The sequence below is a fragment of the Arachis hypogaea genome, chromosome 15 (assembly GCF_003086295.3).
Source record: "Arachis hypogaea cultivar Tifrunner chromosome 15, arahy.Tifrunner.gnm2.J5K5, whole genome shotgun sequence".
NCBI classification, from domain to species: Eukaryota; Viridiplantae; Streptophyta; class Magnoliopsida; order Fabales; family Fabaceae; genus Arachis; species Arachis hypogaea.
In genome coordinates, this window is record NC_092050.1 from 81,451,266 (window position 1) to 81,472,823 (window position 21,558).

At 36.5% G+C, this 21,558-nt stretch overlaps 1 pseudogene; it reads right to left on the minus strand.

Annotated features, from left to right (window-relative positions):
* Positions 1–15,566: 15,566 nt before the first annotated feature.
* LOC112748575 (putative protein TIC 214 N-terminal part) lies at positions 15,567–16,254 on the minus strand (annotated as a pseudogene).
* Positions 16,255–21,558: the final 5,304 nt, after the last annotated feature.

Genomic DNA, 21,558 nt, shown 5'->3' on the forward strand with positions numbered 1-21,558 from the left:
TGATTTCTTTATTTTTCCAATTTAGTTTATGAACTCTCCTTGTTAGATTCAATTTCCTTTTATTGCAATTTGAGGTATTTCATGTTTATTGCTTCTTTCTATAATTGTTGGTTATTGATGCCGTGCATTTGTTAATCTTAGATTCTACTATTCCTTGTTAATTTTCTATACTTTTACTTTGTGCCTTCCAAGTGTTTGATAAAATGCTTGGTTGGATTTTAAATTAGATTTTTATGTTCTTAACTTGGATTGATCAATTAGAGACTCTTGAGTTGTCAAAATTCTTTTGTTGATTGGTAATTGAAGATTGCTGGTTAGCTTGAACTTCACTAAATCTAGTCTCTCCCTATGATTTGACTAGGACTTGTGAACTCAAGTTAATTGTATGTACTTGACTTTCCTTCATTGGTTAGAGGTTAACTATGTAAAGGCAATTTATATTTACCATCACAATTGACGACGATAATGCGGATAAGACTTCTAACTCTCTTTCCTTGCTAAGAGCTTTCTTAGTTATTACTTTATTTTCTTGCCATTTTACTTTCTTGTCTCTTAATTCGAAAACCACAAAATTGTTTTCCCGTAACCAATAGTAAGTACACTTTTCTACAATTTCTTTGAGAGACGACGTGAGGTTTGAATATTTCGGTTATTTTTATTGGTTTGCTTAAGTGACAAACAAATTAAACGTTGATTGATGTTTAATTATCGGTTTAGGTCTATACTTACAATGCAATTTTATTGAAAAAAATCATTACCGATATTTTTACTCTGTCAGCAGGCACATGGGCTAGTAGAAAATGTCTTGGTCAAAGTTGGAGAGATTTTACTCCCTGTTGATTTAGTAGTACTTGATATAAGATAATATGCAAATGACTCCATCATACTAGGAAGACCATTCCTAGCCACTGGAAGAGTCTTGATTGATGTTAAGAGAGGTGAATTAGTCCTGAGTCTGTGGGAGGACTATTTGGTGTTCAAGGTTTTTAAACCTTCACCAATCTCTGGAGTAGGAGGTACTTGCATGTAGAGCTCATTGCTTAAGCCTCCTTGATGGAAATCCATATAGTTTCCCCTGACATCAAACTAAAGTTTGGTGTTGGGCATTCACCACCCACCAAAGAGGAAGGAGGTCCCAAGAAGAAGGTATCAAAGGGCTGGAGGAAAAAAAGATTCTCACTGATGACTTCTCACTTGGGATGAAAGTGGTATTCACTAGAAGTCCAGTCATACCCCCACACAGTGAATAGAATCCTGTCTTTGGAGCATGTTGAGTTGATTCATGACAGCACTAAAAATAAGTCACAGAAAGGGGTGAGGATCTGAGCCCCTATGACCCTCCTCCTAGAGGAGCTGATCGTCAAGATAATGACGGTAAAGAAGCACTCGTTGGGAGGCAACCCAACCATGAGTATTATTTAGCTTTATTTCAGTTTATTTTCATTATTTATTTAGTTTAATTTTTCAGTGTCTCTCACAATTTTCCTAGGTTTAATATTATTTGTGATCATGCACAGTGTTTAGAACAGGGACAGAAGAACTCAAATTGAAGAACAGAACACCCTGGAGAACATTGAGTCAAAAGGCTTGGGTGCTAAACGCCAATGAGGATATTTAGCGCCAAGGGGAGGTTGGCGTTAAATGCCAAGTAGGCGTTTAATGCCCATTAGGGCATAATTTTGAGTGCTTTCATCCCATCCAGCTGGCGTTTAGGGCCACCAAGTTCCCATTGCTGGTGCTAAACACCAAGACTGGCGTTTAGCACCCAGTTCCCTAGTCTCGAATATAGAGGAAGGGGTTTAACCCATGCTTAAAACCCAAACTCCCACCCACTATGACCAGTTAACCATATTCCTTCTCTCTCCCCTTTACCCACTATTCCATCTACATTCATCGACCACATTCCCCAAGATCACATCCAATCAACCTATCCATTCCCAATAATCTTTCAACTCACCCCCACTCCACGCAATAACCACTCCTCAATCCCATCAATCTCTCTTCCCTATTAACCAAATTCAAATCTCTTTTCACTCTCAACCTTTCCCCTCTAACCAAACTCTAACCCCCCACCTCTATAAATATCCATGATAAACAGATATTTTATACGCTTTTTGACATCATTTTCATATAATTTTTGTTATATTTTAAACTTTTATTATATTTTCGTAGGTTTTAGTGTAAAATTCACATTTATGGATTCTACTTTAATTTTCTGTGTTTTTGTGCAATTTTAGGTATTTTCTGGCTAATATTGAGGAACTGGAGCAAAAGCCTGATTCAGAGGTAGAGAAAGTGCTGCAGATGTTGTCAAGATCTGACCTCCTTGCACTCGAAAGAGCTTTTCTGGAGCTACAAAAGTCCAAATGGAACTTTCTCAACAAATATGGAAGCTAACATCCAGAGGTTTCCAGCAATGTATAATAGTTCATACTTTGCTTCAAAATTGGAGGCCCAAAACTTGAGCTCAACGCTAGCCATCTGCCCTATTCTAGTGTCCAACTCACAAGAGAGGAGTTACCAGCGTCCAACACCCAAGAAGGTGCCCCTAGCCAGTGTTCAACACCCTAGAGCCCTCCTAACACGTGGCTTACTCTTTTGCTCAGCCCAAACACTCACCAAGTGGGTCCCGAAAGTGGATTTTCACACTAAAAGACTATTTTATCCTTCTTATGTAATCCTTAGTCATTAGTTTAGTATTTAAAGGAGAAGATCACCCCTGTTTTAGGATCTTCGCCCATCTCTCCTGGCATATTTCGAGCCTTTCATTGTATTTCTCTATCAGTATGAGTATCTAAACCTCCTAGGTTGAGGGTAGGAGTTCTGCTGAGTTTTATGGATTAATAAAAGTACTACTGTTCTATTCTTAATTCATGTTTGATTCTATTCTAAGATGTATCTTCATTCTTCATCCTTATGAATGCATTGAACCGGTACAAGGTTATATCATTCTAAATGGGTTCGGAGTGAGTCTTTCATCGGACAACAATGAACCACTAGCTTGATTATGCATCTCTTAGACGGCTAATCTATGACTTCGTTGGGGACTTCTCGAGACACCAGTTTAGCCGAGGCATGGGGAGATTAGAGTCTTTGTGGTAAAGTCTAGAACCACAAGGTGCAACATTCCCTGAATCGGAAGATTTGACCTTGTCTGTGCCATTTTGAGTAGGATCATCAAAGGGAATGAACTGCAGGAGCTTCACCCTCAATCAGAATGAATACGCACTAACCCTGGGGTTCAGCACTAGAGGAGAATCGGTGACCTCTCGAGAAAGGCGTTGATCACATATAGCCTTCCATAGAAGAAATCATTCACAGTTGGAGTAGACAATAAGACCGGAGTAATCCAGAAGAATAAAGCATCTCTGAAGCCTTAATCATCTTCTTATCACTGGTTTCACCCAATTTAAATACTTTCATTCCTATTTTACTTTTATGCATTGATGAATACATATTTGATGATATATTTTGGTTATAATTGGATGGACTTCATCACATAAACTCACACTTAAGTACCAAAATAGCATACTTTTGTGTTTGATCCCTAATTTGAACTTAAATGTGAAAACATGTTCTTTTGTGCTTATTTTGAATAATTTTATTCCATTTACCTTCCATTCGATACCTTGATGTTATTTGTGAGTGATTTTAGAAGAATAAGGTAGGAATGGCTTGGTGAGAATGGAAGAGGAGCAAGCAATTGGGAGAAAGTCTGAAGAAAACAAAGGAGGAGAGCTCAACCATGCGTGCGTGCGCACAAGGATGCGTGCGTACGCATAAGAAGAAGATCAGCATGCGTGCGTGCGCACAACCACGTGTGCGTACACACAGGAACTCAAGCAGAGTGAATCCAGAGCATCGCGAAGTGTGCGTACGCACAACCCTCTGTGCGTACGCACAAGTGAAACACTACAACATTTTTGGCCTAAGGTAACCCTTATTCGAAGCAACATTTAATAAAAGTTGCTTTAGATAAAAAAAATAACATTTTTGACAAGTTGCTTTTGAGTAAGACAAAGATAACAAAATTTTTTGCCACCCACAAAAATAGTTGTCTTTGATATCTAAAACAACACTTATAAAATGTTACAATATAAAAAATTTAAGACAACATTTTTAAATAAAAATGCAACATTTTATAAGAGTTGTCAAAAAAATTGAATAAATAACATTTATAAAAAATTGCCTAAAATTATTCATAGTTAAAAATTAAAAAAAAACTTTTAATCCTATTCCCACCCATTATTTTCCCAATCAAATAACTTAAAAAAAGAAGAAAAAAGAACATATGTGCTTCAAAGCTTCAGTTCACTACCCTAAGCCGTAACACTTCAGAAACCAATCCAAAACGGCGACACCCTAACGGTGACATCAGCTCTCGATCACGCTGCTCTCCTCCACAAACGGCGACTGGACGGTGCTCTTCTTCACGGGCGTCGGCGTGGCCATCTTCTCTACGCACGCTGCTCAACGGCAACGGCGCAATGCACTTCTCGTTTTGGCCCGAACCACCACCGTTGAGAAACCCCTGTCCCTTCTCTTCTCCTTCTCCTTCTTCCTCTTCTTCTTCTTCCCCTGTCTCACCTCCTCCTCTTCGCGAGCTCTGACAATACTACACGCAGATGCAACCCCCCTTCTCCTCTGCGTATTGGTAAGAAGCTTCTGAATTTTACTATGGGAATGGAATTTCTGAATTCATTGATTCTAAATTTTAGTATGGGAATGTTCTGAATTTTAGTATGTGAATGGAATTTCTAAATGCATTGATAATGAATTTTAGTATGGGAATTTTCTGAATTTTAAAGTAATGATGCATTATATATTATATATTCACTTGCATTATAACTTTTTTTACTCGGAGTGAAAGAGTGAAGTAGTGGCATACATGATGATGAACGTTGTTTGGTGTATAAATATTTCAGATGTTTTGTGTTTAAAGTTCACTGCATTCTAACTATTAATCTAAACGAGGAGAAAACTTGTGAGGAATCTCAATTGATTTTGAGAAAATATTCATACATTGTTCTTCGAATTCATTTTTCAACTTGTGAGGCATTTGATTTTGGCTATACTTATTTACTAAATCCTGTTTTGATTTCCTGCAGATCATGATGAAAGACCAATTTGCAATTTATATGATCCAGAAGGTTATTGATATATGTTCTGAAAATCAGTGACCAATCTTGCTTTCTCACATCAGAGTTCATGCTCATGCTTTGAAGAAATACACTTATGGAGAACACATTGTGGTTCGGTTAAAACTAACAATTTGGAGGTGTGCACTACTACTAAAGCATATATGAATTCATATTGATGCAAAATTGGATAGGTAGCATATTCATGGGAAGATCCCTGTTTTATTATATTATATGTTGAGAAATCGTATCATGGTTTTACTAATTTAGATGAGACCTTGTCTTACATTATATGCATTTTTAGTCACCTTTTGATTTGGAACTGTAATTGTCAATCCCCTGAATTGACTGTATAATTTGTGGAGTATAGGAACCTCAGACCTAAAATGCTATATGATTTTTCATCAAACGAATGTTAAGTGTATTTATTATCCTTATATATCATATTAACTATTAGATGAGTTGAAGATTAATTTCAATAAAGTTTATATGTTAACTGCATAAGTTTTGTTATACTTATATATGATATTAATTTCAATAAAGTTTATATGTTTCAGTAAGAAAATGGATTTTAGCCTCACATGCATTTTCGATGATCCAGTCTCTCTTACCTGTTATTTTACATAATGTTGAATTGGAAAATGCTAACAAAAAATAAAGAAAAAAATGGTGGGAAACTAAGCTTAACTTTTGTGGATTTAACTGCCAACTTGGCTTTGAGAATGAGATGTTGAATTGCAGTTGAAGCAAAGAAATTTAAGGTCCTTTTTTCTTTTTAGGAAACAGCTATATGGACATCTTGCACAGTGCAATTAAGGGAAACAAAATGATGAAGGAGGGTGGTGAGGTGGTGGTGGTGGTGTTTAAGGAGGAAATTCTCCATAGGAATTGTTTAGTTAATATGTTTGAGAAAGATGTGATTGTTGATTAACCTTTTTTTATGGGATTTTATTCTTTTAGTAGTAGGGTATAAACTTTTTGTAATTTTTAAATTATGTGTCTTGTCCGGCTTTAATTTAAGTTTGAGCTTATTTGTAAAAGTATTACATAATCAGAAATATATATAATCAAAATTTTAATTAAAAGTTAATAATAATAATTTGATTTAATGATAATAAGTAATAATGAGATCCACTTCTTCATCTATTGACCGAAAACAACTTTAACTTTAACTTTTATAATGTATTATGTTTAGAGGAATTTTCAAGAGTTTTTTGGAAGGAGTAAGGTGTTAAATTGATGTTGTTTTAACTTTGTTTGTGTCTGATATTGCTGCTGATTTTTTATCTTGGTTCTGCATTTTACATGAGTACTTGACAGGAGTTTCATTGTTTTGTAACAGGTGCCCCTGCCATAACTTCTAGTTTACAGGATTTTTGAAAAAATTCAGGTTAGTGGGATTCTTAGAATTCATCATCGATTTGTTCTAAAAAATTGAAAAAGCATAGGAAAAATTCCTAGAAGTAGAACTCCTCAAATTTTTGTCATCAGAATCAATGAATATATGTTGAAAATTGTAATGTTGATTAAGTGATTATATAGAGCTAGATTTTGTTGCCATGACCTTTTATCCATTTCGGCATTGAAGAGTAAAGACTCTTGTTAAATTGATCAGCTGAATTAATGTTGAGAAAACATCTCTATGCCTAGTAATGTAGGGCTTTTCCTTTATCTACTGTGAGAATCACATAAGGTGATATGATTTAAGAGTTATATTGCTTACTTGCAGGGCGCTAGACTTATTGCCTATGAGTTGGTACAAAATAAAATACCAGCTACTCTTATAGCGGATTCAGCTGCTGCTGCCTTAATGAAAGCCGGACGCATGGATGCTGTTGTTGTTGGGGCCAATTGGGACCTACAAAGTTGCCTTGTGTGCCAAGTTTCATAACATACCTTTTTATGTGGCTGTACCGCTGACTTCAAATAATCTGTCACTTTCTTCTGGAGAAGAAAACGTCATCGAGGAGAGATTTCCGAAGGAGTTGTTGAACACCCCAGGAGGACTTGGAGAGCAAGTTGCTGCCTCATGATAAATGTTAAAGAATTTTTGTTCAAGTTCATAATGAGAAGAATACGTATTTTGTTTACTTATGTTTATTATTTATTTGACTTGGTAACATAGCAAGTATGTTAATTGGCACTTAGAACACCTTTCTACATACATGCAATATATATTATTAGCTTATTTTATTTACATTGATTAAATTAAATTTAAATATTTAAATATTGTTAGTGTGTGGTATATATCCTTCAAATGTCATAGAAATATAATAAAGGTAAAAAATATATTGTTTTAGATATAAAAAAAGAGAATCTAAGAAAAGCTCAATAAGATGTTTCTTTAGGTATTACAAAAAGACAACTTCAAATAAACTTAGATAAGTGTTGCTTTAGGTATATTAAAAAACAATTGGAAAAAACTTATACAGGTGTTCCTTTAAGTATATAAAAAGGCAACTTAAAAAAATCTAGAAAAATGTTGCATTATGTATTAGAAAATACAACTCGTAAAAAGGGTTGTCATAAAGTCTTTGTTAAAGTGTTGTGTTTGGGTCCCCTAAGGCAACCCTTATATGGAGTTGCTTTTTTTGTAGAATAGGCAACATTTCCTTAAGGTTGCCATAAAAAGGGTTCCCTTTGATACACAAAATCGTTGCCTTAAACCAAAGGTAACGGCCGTATAGCCAACCCCTAAAAAGCGTTGCGTTTTGTGGGAAAGTGTTGCCTTTGATCAAAGGCAACACCTTTTCTTATTATAGACAACGTTTTTAAAGGGTTGCCTCAACCCGAATTTGTTGTAGTGCAAATTCGGCGAAGTGTGCGGACGCACACATCTGTGTATCCGCACAGGTACCAGTGCGTGCCTTCATTAAAAATGCACGTGCACTCGTGTTTTGGGGCTCTTTTTGGCCCATTTCTGAAGGCTTGGAGGCAGGTTTGAGAGGCTATATGAAGCGGAATGCAACACATAACAAGGGGGCCATCTTAGAATAGGAAAAACACATAGTAGGAGTAGGAGTAGTGTAGATTAGGAAATTCTCTCTTAGGTTTAATTAGGGTTTGTAGCATTTTATACTTCAAGTTTGGATTTGGATTATAGCAATTTTATTGTAAGTATTTCTTTAATTCTCTCTTTTATGACATTACTTGTTCCACACTTTCTCATATTTTCATTTCTCTTGCCAATTTATATAGTTTTGCAATTTTGAATTTCTAGTTGTTTAATTTGATGTTTGATGGCTTTTATATGTTTGTTTGAGTTGCTTTTATTGATTTTGAGTATTTGTGATTCATAGCTTTCATTAATTTACCAATTTTGCCATGATTTACGTTTATGCCCATTATGTGTTTGATAAAATGCCAATCTTAGTTATGGGATAGATTTCCACCCCTTGGCTTGGGGAAATGAGTTTATGGATTACTAGAGCCATAATGTCCAACATTTAGTGGTAATTCTTTTGGAGTTAGTTGATTCTTGTTTCCATTAAAGCTAGCCTTTTATTAATTAGTTGGTAAGTTGGTTAGAACTTATGGATTAAGGTCAATTATGCTTGCTTGACTTACTCCTCGATGTTTGGGGTTAACTAAGCGAGATTAACTCATGATAATTATCATAGTTGTGGTTATGGCAAGGAAGGGATTCCATAACTCATCCCAAGTGAAGGATTCATTTATGTTTTGAACTGCCTTTTCTCTCACTTTAAAGCTTTACTTGTTCATATTACATACATAGTTCTTTTGTTCTTTCATTAGTTTATTAATTGCAATTTTGTCTAGTTCTTTTATCTCTTTATTTGTTCACTTCAATATTTGAAATCCCCTTGCCTTCCACAACCAAAATTGTGTGCACTTGTTGGCATTAGTTCCTAGGGAAGACGACCCGAGGTTGAAAGACTCTCGATTTAGATTAAAAATTGTAAACTTTGATTGAGCATTACTTGTTGGTTGAGAACTATACTTGAAACGATGTTATTTCTCCTTTACCGAGAAGGAATTCTTAACAAACGATTTTGCTCGCATCAAGTTTTTGGCGCCGTTGTCGGGGAGCTAGCATCATGAGTGCTATATTTTGGTTGTTGTAAATATGTCTATAGTCTGAATAGATACTTTTTGTTTGCTTGTTTGCTTTTGTTGGTAATTAGGAGTCAGTTTATTTTGTTAATTGATGTCTTTAGTTGTTATTTTCAATTTTCTCTATGAGTTATCACCCTCTTGGTTTGGAGTTTGGTTGTGATTATTTTGTAGGGATTGATAACTTCTATTTTGGATTGCATCATGGGTTTGAAGCATCAATTTTGGGAGGAGCAACCTCCTCCATATTACAATGAACCATACCCTCCCCAATATGCATACCCAACCCAAGGATATGGTGGATTTCACTATGACTATACACCTCCACCACCATATACATATGACCCCTACCCTCAACACAATCCTCAATCACCATATTTTCAATCATCACACCACCACCACCATACACCTTCTTACACACCACCTCAAGATACTCATCAACATGAACTACCTCCCACATATCCAACCTTCTTCCCAAAATGAAGCTTCCCTCTTACCTAATTGTGAAGCTTTTCCACCCTTGACCTAAGACCATCAAGACCTTAAAGCCTTTCTCCAAGTGCAAGAAGGATTCCAAAGCACCCAAGGGCAATTTATGGCTATCATAGCCGAAGCGGTGAACCGCTTGGTTCTACTACGCTCATCCGATCAAGGCACCCCTCCTGAAGAGTGTGAAGGAGCAATTGAATGGTGTAGTGAAGAGGAGAGCATGGAACCCCAAGGGAAAGAAGAAGGGTTAGAGCATGAAGTTAAACAAGAGGGAGAAGGGGAAGTATGTGAACCGAAGGAGAGAAAGAGAGATATGAGTGAGATTGATCAAGATGAGGATTCCATCATTAATGATTTTTTGTCCTCCTTGATCAATCCCCTCGATGATCCTAATGAGCCTCTTTCCATTGAGTTTGAGAGAGACATGGAGGTAAACTTCTCACAATCTCCATGTTATGATTTGAGTGATGGGGAAGAGGATGTTGGTGAGGAAGCAATTCCGGTCCAAGAACATATTGAGTGGGTGGCAATTTCACCTATGAGCTTCATTGGCCCCCATCAATATGCTCTCTTGGAAACGGATTACCAACTCAAGATCCTTCTTAGGTTGATACATGGTGGAGGAAACGATATTTGTTTCCAAGAGAATCCAATGCCCTTCAAGAAGAATAATTCAAGAATTGGAGTTCAAGCATGGTGTAGAGCAGAATCGGGTGATTTTTGGAGAATGTTTGGTTGTTACAAGGGTCAACTGAGAGCTTATCCATCCGGCTTGGAGCATAGAAATCAACAAGAAGGTGACCGGATACCTAGGATATGGGATCCCGAAGGACCTATGAAGTGCAAGTTCAGATGGAGATTCAAGGATGAGTGGAAACACAAGCCACCCTAGCTAGAGTGCCCTCAATAAGTCCAACTTAAGGACTATAAACTAAAGTGCTAGGTGGGAGAGACCCCACCATGGTAACATCTTTCTTACCCTTTCCCTTTGCTTATAGTCCTAGTTTCTTGAATGTTTGCTTATCTTAGTTAGCTTAGGTTAGTTTGATTTTGAGTTTAGAGATGTTAATTCGTGTATGGATCATGATTTTGTGATGTTTTGAATGTTTGGGGCTGGAAAATGTGTTGAGATAAGGTGGAGGGCCCTAGAATTTGAAGAAAAATTTTTGGAAAACAGGGCATCTGTGCGTGCGCACCCACCTGTGCGTGCGCACAAACCTCCTTGTTTCACGTCCTGTGCGTGCACACCCTGGTCTGCATATGCACACAAGCCTTTATTCCCTCTGTTGGGAGTGCTTACAGGCCTTGTGCAGGCGCATCCCCCTGTCTCTTGTGCTTTGTGCGGGCGCACTGCTCTGTACTTACGCACAAACGTGTGCATTCGCACGCCAATACGCAACCCCTCTAATGGGAGTGTTGGCATGGCTTGTGCGTGTGAACACCCCCCATCCTTCCTCATGTGCGTCCGCACATACTCGTGTGCGTGCGCACACATGATCCTTTAAAAAAAAAATTTCTGTGCGTGCGCACACGCTTGTGCGAGCACACACATCTATATCCCCTTCTGTTTGGAGCGCTTGCACACGTCCCTTTTTCCACCTAGTGTGCGTACGCACACTTACCTGTGCGTACGCACGCCTCTATTTTCTCTCACTTTACTTCTTTTCTTCTCTTCTCTCAACTTATTCTCTTCTTTTCCTCTCCACCCTTCTCTTTTCTCTCTTTTGCATTATTTTCTACTTATTCTTGTTAGTTTTTATTGCCTCTCATTTTTGTTTTAGTAATTATATTAGTTTTTGTTTAATTGTTATTAATTAAATAAGTTGCAAGTGTTTGCTTATTGTTTGATTGGGTTACTTGTTGATTGAATTTCATCGATGCACTTGTACTTTACCTTTAATTACTAGGACCTACTTGGATTTGCCCATTGCATTTTGTTGCATATTAGGTGAAACTTTTATGAGTGCACATGGAATTTAGTGAACTGAATTGAATTACTTGTTCACCGTGATTTCCATATTAAATTCATCACATGACCGACACTTGTTCCTTGTTAATGCTTTGCATTTGTTTGAGTGACTCAACTTGGTTCTCATCAAGCTTGGCACTTTTTTTAACAAGTATCTATACCATGTGACTTTTTATTATGATTTATGATGAATAAGGAGTCTTTTGTTCATTATTGGATTGGTTATTGTTTGATGTGCTTCTATATCAATCTTGCGCTTTCACTTGCACAAATTCAATATCCAATATCAAATACTCAATTCACTTTTGTGGTTATCGAGGTTTGTTTGTGCCTCATCTCTTGCTTATTCTTTAATCGTAACCTAAGTCATTTAATTGAGGAACACATGCTTACTTGTTGATCGTGTGGATGCTGTTTTAAACCGGCCGTAGTGTGTGTTCCAACCGCGCATCATTGGAATACACACACGGCTCATTCATTTTCATCATCCACACTACTATGCAAACTCCTTAATTCGATGCTGATTAATCCCTCCTACCATTTTGTGCTACTTTCCCTATGATCCCTAATTATACTTTATCCATTCTTTTTGAGAATGAGACGTGAAGGCAAGGAGCTGGGAGAGGAGGAGGACACCGAGGAGGGAGATGCCGAGCATACATTGGACTTGGCGATTTCCCCACAACCCAAACCTCTGCATCCGCCAACCGAAGGTGGAGGCACTTCAGAGCCATTCTCCCCGAATTGTGTTTGTGCACAGAGGACCGTGCATCGCTTAAGTGTGGGGGAAGATTCATCATTTTGGGGCGTAAACTTTCTTTTCCGAACACTTTACACTTTATTTTTGTTTCTTTCATTAGGTTTCTTGTATATATTTGGAGTGCTTTTAACTGTTGCATTGCATTCTCTTCTAGTATATATATCTTAGCTTATGCATAGTTTATTTCTAGTTATTGCATGTTGCATTTTTGCATCTTTTTCTTAGTATATATTTTATAGATAGAAATTATGATTGGATGATGTGAATAGTATAGCACCTAGTTCAATTTTGTCCTAATTATTCATGTTACTTTTTGGTTGTTGAAAATTAGGAATAGAACTAGGAAATTTTTGAAAAATTGCATCCATCACAACATACATATGCATATAGGAATAATTTTGGTGAAAAACAACAAGAATTTCCAAGAATTTTGTTTCAAGGGCATTCTATTGAATTGATTTGGAAAATTATTTTTAAACTTGCTTGAATGAATTTTTGTGGAACATAGAAGAGAGATAGAACAAAATGCCTTGTGAGTTTTTGAGCTATATTGAGTGGTTACACATTTTAACCACTAATTTTGTTCATTGTGTGCTATGCTCCTTCTATGATTGTAATATTGGTTTTGCTTGATTCTTTATTTCCAATATTTGATGTTGTGATTGCATTTAGCATGATTGAGGCCATCTTTGAATTAAACTCACTCACCCATATGGACCTACCGGTGCATCTACCTTTGTTAACCCTTTTTGAGCTTTTTAATCTCCTTTTGTTCTAATTGTTAGCGCATCACAACCCTAAGCAAAAAACCATGAATAACCCTTAATTTCATCTTTGATTAGCTTAGGTTGAAGAGTGTGCGTCATTTAAGTGTGGGGGAAATTTTGGGAAGCATTGGTAGAGAAAAATTTTATTTTGGATAATTATTGAAAATTTGGGAAAAATGGGTGCACATTTGATGAGAGGATAATTTATACGCTTTTTGGCATTGTTTTTAGTATATTTTAGTTAGTTTTTATTATGTTTTTATTTGTTTTTAAATAAAAATCACTTTTCTGGGCTTTACTATGAGTTTGTGTGTTTTTTTGTGATTTCAGGTATTTTCTGGCTGAAGTTGAGGGACCTGAGCAAAAATCTGATTCAGAGGCTGAAAAAGGACTGCAGATGCTATTGGATTCTGACCTCCCTACACTCAAAGTGGATTTTCTGGAGCTACAGAAGCCCAATTATCGCACTCTCAATTGCGTTGGAAAGTAGACATTCTGGGCTTTCTAGCAATATGTAATAGTCCATACTTTGCCCGAGATTTGATGGCCCAAACAGGCGTTCCAAGTCAGCTTAAGAATTCTGGCGTTTAACTCCAGAACTGGCACCAAAGCTGGAGTTAAACGCCCAAACTGGCATAAAAGCTGGCGTTAACTCCAGGAAATGTCTCTACACATGAAAGCTTCAATGCTCAGTCCAAGCACACACCAAGTGGGCCCCGGAAGTAGATTTTTACAATAAACACCCTAGCTTACTCATCTTTTGTAACCCTAGGTCACTAGTTTACTATAAATACTACTTTCAGTGATTCATTTTGTACCTCATGACACTTTACACGTTTCTTGTTGTGTTCTCTACGGCATGAGTCTCTAAACCCCATTGTTGGGGGTGAGGAGCTCTGCTGTTCTTCATGAATTAATGCAATTACTACTGTTTTCCATTCTATTACGCTTGCTTCCATTCTAAGATATTCATTCGCACTTCAACTTGATGAATGTGATGATCCGTGACACTCATCATCATTCTCACCTATGAACGCGTGCCTGACAACCACCTCTGTTCTACCTTAGATTGAATGCATATCTCTTAGCCTCATGATTCAAATCAGAGTCTTCGTGGTATAAGCTAGAATCATTGGTGGTCATTCCTGAGATCCGGAACGTCTAAACCTTGTCTATGGTATTCTGAGTAGGATCTGGGAAGGGATGACTGTGACGAGCTTCAAACTCGCGAGTGTTGGGCGTAGTGACAGACGCAAAAGGATCAACGGATCCTATTCCGACATGATCGAGAACCGACAGTTGATTAGCCGTGCGGTGACAGCGCATTTGGAACATTTTCACTAAGAGGACGGGATGTAGCCATTGACAACGGTGATGCCCAACATAAAGCTTGCCATGGAAGGAGCCTTGCGTGCATGAAGAAGAAGATAGTAGGAAAGCAGAGATTCAGAAGACAAAGCATCTTCAAAGCCTCAACCTGTTCTTCATTACTACATAACAAGTATTTATTTCATGTTCTTTTACTTTTTACAATTAAATATGAGAATTATTGATATCCTGACTAAGAGTTACAAGACAGCCATAGCTTGCTTCAAGCCGAAAATCTCCGTGGGATCGACCCTTACTCACGTAAGGTATTACTTGGACGACCCAGTGCACTTGCTGGTTAGTTGTGCGGAGTTGCAAAAGTGTGATTGTAATTTCGTGCACCAACATTCATGTATCAATTTGCTTTAACCATATGTATTTGTCATAAAAAAAGAAAAAAAAAAGAAATAGAAAAAAATATATATGAAAAAAAAAGTAATAAGATGGGACAAAAGTTATCGCAAAGAAAAGAAAAAAAAATTAATAAGAATTGCATATGTATTTTGAATAGAAACTAAGGCATGAATGTGTGTGAAAAGAAGTAATGGATGGCAAGGATGCATTTTTTGTGATTTGATTGATATAGGTTGAGTTGGATACTTAAATTTCATCTTACCCTTACCCCAACCCCATTACAACCTTCTAAAGACCTCACGATACTTGCATACATGCATCAAATACTTGTTGATTGTTAAATGAAAAGCAAATCCTTGAAATCATGATTAGAGGATACTTGAGTGATTAAAACCTAGACACCGAGTGCTTAGAGTGTATACACACCTAGTGAGGGTTCGATCACTCAACTTTATGTTTCCATACCTCCTATCATGTATTCTTGCAAGTTGCTTCATTTTTTATGAGTAAATCAATTCTTTAGATTTTTTTATTGCATTGAGTTACTTCTTTGCCTAGCCCTATATGTCTATACACTTGCTTGGAATTTGATTGTTGCTTTCACCAAATCAATAGGACATTATATATATATATATATACTGCTTTCTTTAGTTTTTGAATGTTTCTTTGTAATAACAAAGGGCAAGGGTGTTCGGTCTAAATAGTATAAACACGTAAGAAATAAAAAAACACTAAAAAGTTGAGCCATAGAAGTTCTAAATTCTGATAAAATGGACTTCTTAGAGCGAATGCGTTCATTAGATTTAATAACATTATTTTGTTGTATCCAGACAAATTCAATCCATTTTATGAAAAAAATGTGACCAATTAACCAACCTCCAAAACTAGTTAAAAACAACAATTTATTATTGCATCTAAACATATAGATGTTTACTAATCTGACTAATATGGAACTTGGTAAGACAAGGGGGTTAAATAACTGAAAAATAAGATTAGTAAAGAATATTCTTTGAATGCTAAATTTACGTATTGAATTCTTTTTCTTGTCCCCATAATTCAAAAAGTTTTTTTATTATTGCCGAAGAAATGAAATAAAAGATAGGGTAGAGGTATGACAGTTATTATATGAGGTCTACCCAATGCTAGATGCAAAGGCGCATAATAGATCGATATGAACATGATGAGCTGTCCCGTAATAAACCCAGCTGTTGCTGATAGTTTCTTCTCGGTCACTTCTTGCATAATCCGAGCTCGAAGAAGGAAGAGATAAGAGGGCCCTATGGAGAACGTGCTCATAAATCCATAATAGAGTCCGACCACAACGATCGAATTCATTATATTCCATAATAGTATCTATATCTATATATATATATATATATATACATACTTGCATGCACATAGGTAGTTGCATTCAATAAGTTGTCTCCCTTTTATCCTTCTCTTTTGTATGTGTTTAGCATGAGGACACGCTATTGTTTAAGTGTGGCGGAATTGATGAATCCATATTTGATGATATATTTTGGCTATAATTGGATGGACTTCATCATATAAACTCACACTTAAGCACCAAAAAAGCATAATTTTGTGTTTGATCCATAATTTGAACTTAAATGTGAAAACATACTCTTTTGTGCTTATTTTGACTAATTTTATTCCATTTACCTTCCATTCGATACCTTGATGTTATTTGTGAGTGATTTTAGAAGAATAAGGTAGGAATGGCTTGGTAGGAATGGAAGAGGAGAATGCAATTGGGAGAAAGCATGAAGAAAACAAAGGAGGAGAGCTCAGCCATGCGTGCGTGCGCACTGATGACATGTCACCATGTCATGTTTTTCTATGCTTATTCATACAAGAAATTGATGATTTGTGCTTGAATAATGAATTATTTTGTACTTAAATGGTATATTTCCTTGATCTTTTGATTTTATAAATTTTGTAGGAAATAAGAAGAAAAAGAAGCAAAAAGCACAAAATAAGCTAAAAAAGGAGAAAAAAAGAGCTTTGGGACACACTTTGAAGTTGGAGCACACTTTGGAGCCATAGGCCACGCTTTTAAAAAGCGTGGCCCTTGACCAAATTGAAGGAGATTTGCAATCAGCACACAAAGCTCCGCTCTTGCCAAGAGCAGAGCGCTATAAGAGTTTAAAATGAGCTCGGAAGCAAAATTTTCGCTAAGTTAAAATCTGGGCGCTCACAACATGACTATGCCTCCTTCAAAGGGCTATAACTTGAGCTACAGATGTCCGATTGATGTGCTTCTAGTTTCGTTGAAAAGCTGACATTCAGAGCTTTCCAACGATATATGGCAATCCATATTTGGCATGAAATTGAGGCACAAGTGGAAGGCATCTTTAAGGACCAAAAATAAGCAAAAAAATCAGCCAATGCTTCCACCAAGGTTCGAAGCTGGAGCCTCACTCCAAAGCATAATGCTCCGCTCTTGTGGAGAGCATTATGGTGCTCTCTTCAACAAAATTCAAGGAAAATTGCTCCCCAAATGCTTTCACCAAGGCTTGAACTTGAGACCTCACCCAAGCAAAAGGAATGCTACGCTCTTGCCAAGAGCAGAGCGCTACTCTCCTCATTCCTTGTAGAATTGTGACACGGCCAAGGAGGCTTGACACGCACAACTTGACACAGCCCAGGGAACTTGGTGCACGCACAAGACACAGCATAAGCTCATTGCTCCGCTCCGCACAAGAGCAGAGCACTCTATTGGGAGCAAACACTCATGGGCCAAAATTCAACCAAAATTCCGTTTAAATTCAATTCCTCCCCAAATTGAATCAGGGCCAACCAAACCCATTTCTCCTCAAATCCAAAGCAAGCAAAGCCCACATCATCACTCAAAGGCACAAGAACAAGCTAGAATTAGGATTTTCATTTAATTTTTTTTTTCATTTCATTTTCATTTTCACTTTGTAAAGCCTATAATAAAGGCATCAATTCCATCTCATTAGGGGAGCTTCATTAGAGAGCATAGAGGCTGGCTCCAATAGAGAATAGTAGTAGAGAGCTCTCTTTAAATTTTCTTTTTTTGATTTTAGAGAATTGGGAAGGAGAATTGATCTCTCTTCTTCCTTGTTCTTACTTCTGCACTCTCTACTCTTTTGTTTTAAATCTTGGGTGGAGAATTGAAGAAATTCTGTTTCAATCTCACCTTCAACTCTCTCTTGTTTACTTGCCGCATAATTTGAAGGAATTGTGATTTGCATCTGAAGTTTTCTTTACTATTTTCATCTTTACTTCTTCTGCAATTTGTTCTCTGTTGGATCAAGGAAGGAATTGAGATCTAGACTTGTTTTCTAGTCTCTTTGATCCCTTGAGATCTTCAACTTCATTTGGCAATTAAGTTGAGTTTCATTTCTGTTTTGCTTCTTCAAGTAATTTTACTGTTCTGTTTGAGATTTGCTACAATTTCCTCTTGCTGCAAGTTAAAATTCAATTTACATTGAGTTTGCTTTTGATCTTTGGTTCCCATTGCTTTCTGTTCTCATTGCTTTCAATTTACTTTCATGCAATTTAATTCTCTTTGTTCTTCTGCACTTTACATTTGATGCTTGCTGTGAGTTTGATTTAGATTTCTTGCAACTTTACATTTTCTGCAATTGCTCTACGTTCTTATTCACTGCAATTTTACTTTTCTGTTTACATTGCTCCCAATTTATTCTTCCTGCAATTTAAATTTCCAGTTGTTTGATCTATTGCTCTCTTTAGTTTCCAGCACCCCAGCCCCTTTACTTTTCATGCAATTTACTTTTCTTGTCATTTAAGATTCTGTCAATTTACATTTCTTGCACTTTAATTTTCTGCACATTTATTTTTGCAACTTTAAATTCGCTGCACTTTACATTCTGTTCTCAAATTTTCACTCAATTTCACTTCAATGTTAGCTTGACTAAACTAATCACCCACTAAAGTTGCTTGATCCATCAATCCCTGTGGGATTGACCTCACTTTAAGTGAGTTTTACTACTTGATGTGACCCGGTATACTTGCCAGTGAGTTTTGGGTGTTTTGAAATTTGTTTTCCAAAATATTCCATCAAGTTTTTGGTGCCAATGCCGGGGATTGATTTAGATCAACAATAATTAAGTGGGTCAGAAGTCTAGATCAAGCATTTTTTTATTTTTGTTTTCTATTTTAAGTTGAAAATAAGGTGTTCGAGTTTTTGCCTCACTAAGAAATTCTCATCTCTGATATGAGCAATTTCAATTTTCATTGATGTTTACAAAATACAAATGGAGTTCAACTCATCTTATGGTCAAACAAAATTTTATGGGATATCACCCACCATCACCAATCTCTAATGGTGGCTGGGAATATCACCAAGAGAATACACATTCTGAGCACTCCAATTCATGGAGATTTGCTTCAGAGACACAAGATGTGCAAGAGAATCATATGGGATACTTCCCACCACCACAAAATGATGCAAGTCATTATTCTAATGGTGGCTGGGAGTATTACCAAGAAACTGCAAATTCTGAGCAGTCAAGTCACATGAGATATTGTCCAATAGCCAAAGACTCACAACCAAAACAAACTTCCAATAGCCAAAGACTCTCAAAACTTGAGTCCATGCTCAAAAGATTTACGGAGGAGACAAAGAAGTACTGGGAAGAACAAGAAAAGTCCCTCAAAAACATGGAAGTAAGGTTAGCTCAGTTGTTGAGTGCAAAGAAGAAAGAGGAAAGGCTCAGGGAACAACCAATTCAAAAGATTGTTGATGAAGAAAACACTCCAAAAATCACATAGCAACCATGTCTTGAATTCAAGGAAGTGAAGGCAATTAACAAAAGCACCGAGAAGAGGATTGTGACGAAAATACCAAGGACAACATTCAAGAGGAGGTCAACCACAAGCAATCCAATCCCTGGACCATTATCAAGCAAGCTCAATCAAGCCATGTACAAAAGAAAGCTTGCTGAGAGGAAACCAAGAAAGGGGACAATAGCTGAAACCTCTCCCCCCTTGAGGTCATTCCTCTTAACAAATTGGAAGAAGAGGAAGAAAGTAAAGAACAGGTAAACCGTAGGTATAATCTCTCTTCTCTACTTTGTTTTCGTTCTTTGTTTTGTTTAAACTCAATAAATTAGCATATGGTTACATTCTAAGTTTGGTGTTGCCTTGCAACAAATTGTTTTCAATCTTTTTGGATGATTGCATCAAATCAAAAAAATGAAAGTGACACACCAAGATTTTAAGTTTGGTGTGCCACTTATTTTCTATGCAATTCATTCAAGCAACACTACTTGTCTGCATAATTATAATGCCTCTGCAGTTTTATTTTTCTCTTTTAATTTGACACTTTTTCATTCTACTTTCTTTAGTCATTTTTCGGTTTTTAAATGCTTTCATTTTAGTTTGCTTATTTACTGTGTTTGTTAATACATTACCAAGAGAGCTTTATTCATGATAGATTCTTGGCTTGGTGATTGTACTTAACAAATAACAGTTTCACTTGCTTAGTTTTAATTCAAATAAATTGACATATGATTGCATTTTAAGTTTGGTGTTGCTATGCAACAAAATTTGGTTCCAATTCTTACAAGATACTTGCATTAATTCCAAGTGAAAGTGTCACACTAAGTTTGGTGTGCCACTTATCTTTTATGCAATGTATTGTGCACACCTTCTTATCTTTGCAATCACAATGTCTCTGTCTCTGTGCCTTGATAGTTATTCTTCATTTTTTGCTTGCTCAAACACATGTACTACTAACATTTCATTGTGTGAGACACTCATGATCCATCTTAGCCCCATACCCACTGTTCTAATTGTTGCTTGAGGATGAGCAAGCATTCTGAGTTTGGCAAGAGAAATTGGAAGAATAGAGGAAAAAGGACAATAATAATGAAGATGAACTACAAGGTTGTAGAGTTCCTTTTTTCCTCATTTGTTTCCAGTACTTAAATTGCATGATTGTCTTCATCTTTTCTGTTTACATGTGTGGTATGAATAAGCATAGCTTGAATCTTGATTTGTAACATGTTGCTGTGGCATTATGACTACCAACTTGAGTTTTGTGAGTTCAAAAGCAATAAAGCATCATGATCATAAACAAACAAGGAATTAAAGAAGAGATTATCATGTGCATACAAGTATTGGAAAGCTAGTATGTTTGATTGTTGCTCAATTGCATTAGATTTTATTTAATTGAAGTTTTCATCTAGGACATTTTGTGAATTCTTTTGAAATCATGAAAACCTTGAAAAAAAAAAGCAAAAAAGGGCAAGAAAAGAAAAAGGGAAAGAATGAGAAAGCTGAAGGCTTTGAGTACCAATGGCAATTTATTTGTTAAGTACTTATGGTGTTTATGTATCAAGCCAAATGCTTGAAAACAAAACACTTAGAAGTCAAGGCTAGGCTCAAGTGCAAAAGCACTCCCTCAAAGCTCAAGGTTCTGAGCATCAATGATTAGAGAGTCAAGAAAAGAAACAAATGAGCTTAATGAAGTCCTCTAATTAAATGCTTGTGGTGCTTATGTATCAAGTGGTAATACTTGAATTCAAAGCATTTAGAAGTCGTAGCTTTGTTATCAAATCATGGGGCAAAGCACCCAAAAGGAGAAGCTAATAAGAAAATCAAAAGCTTGTTTCAAGGGAAAATTATAAGCAAAAGATTTCATAAATT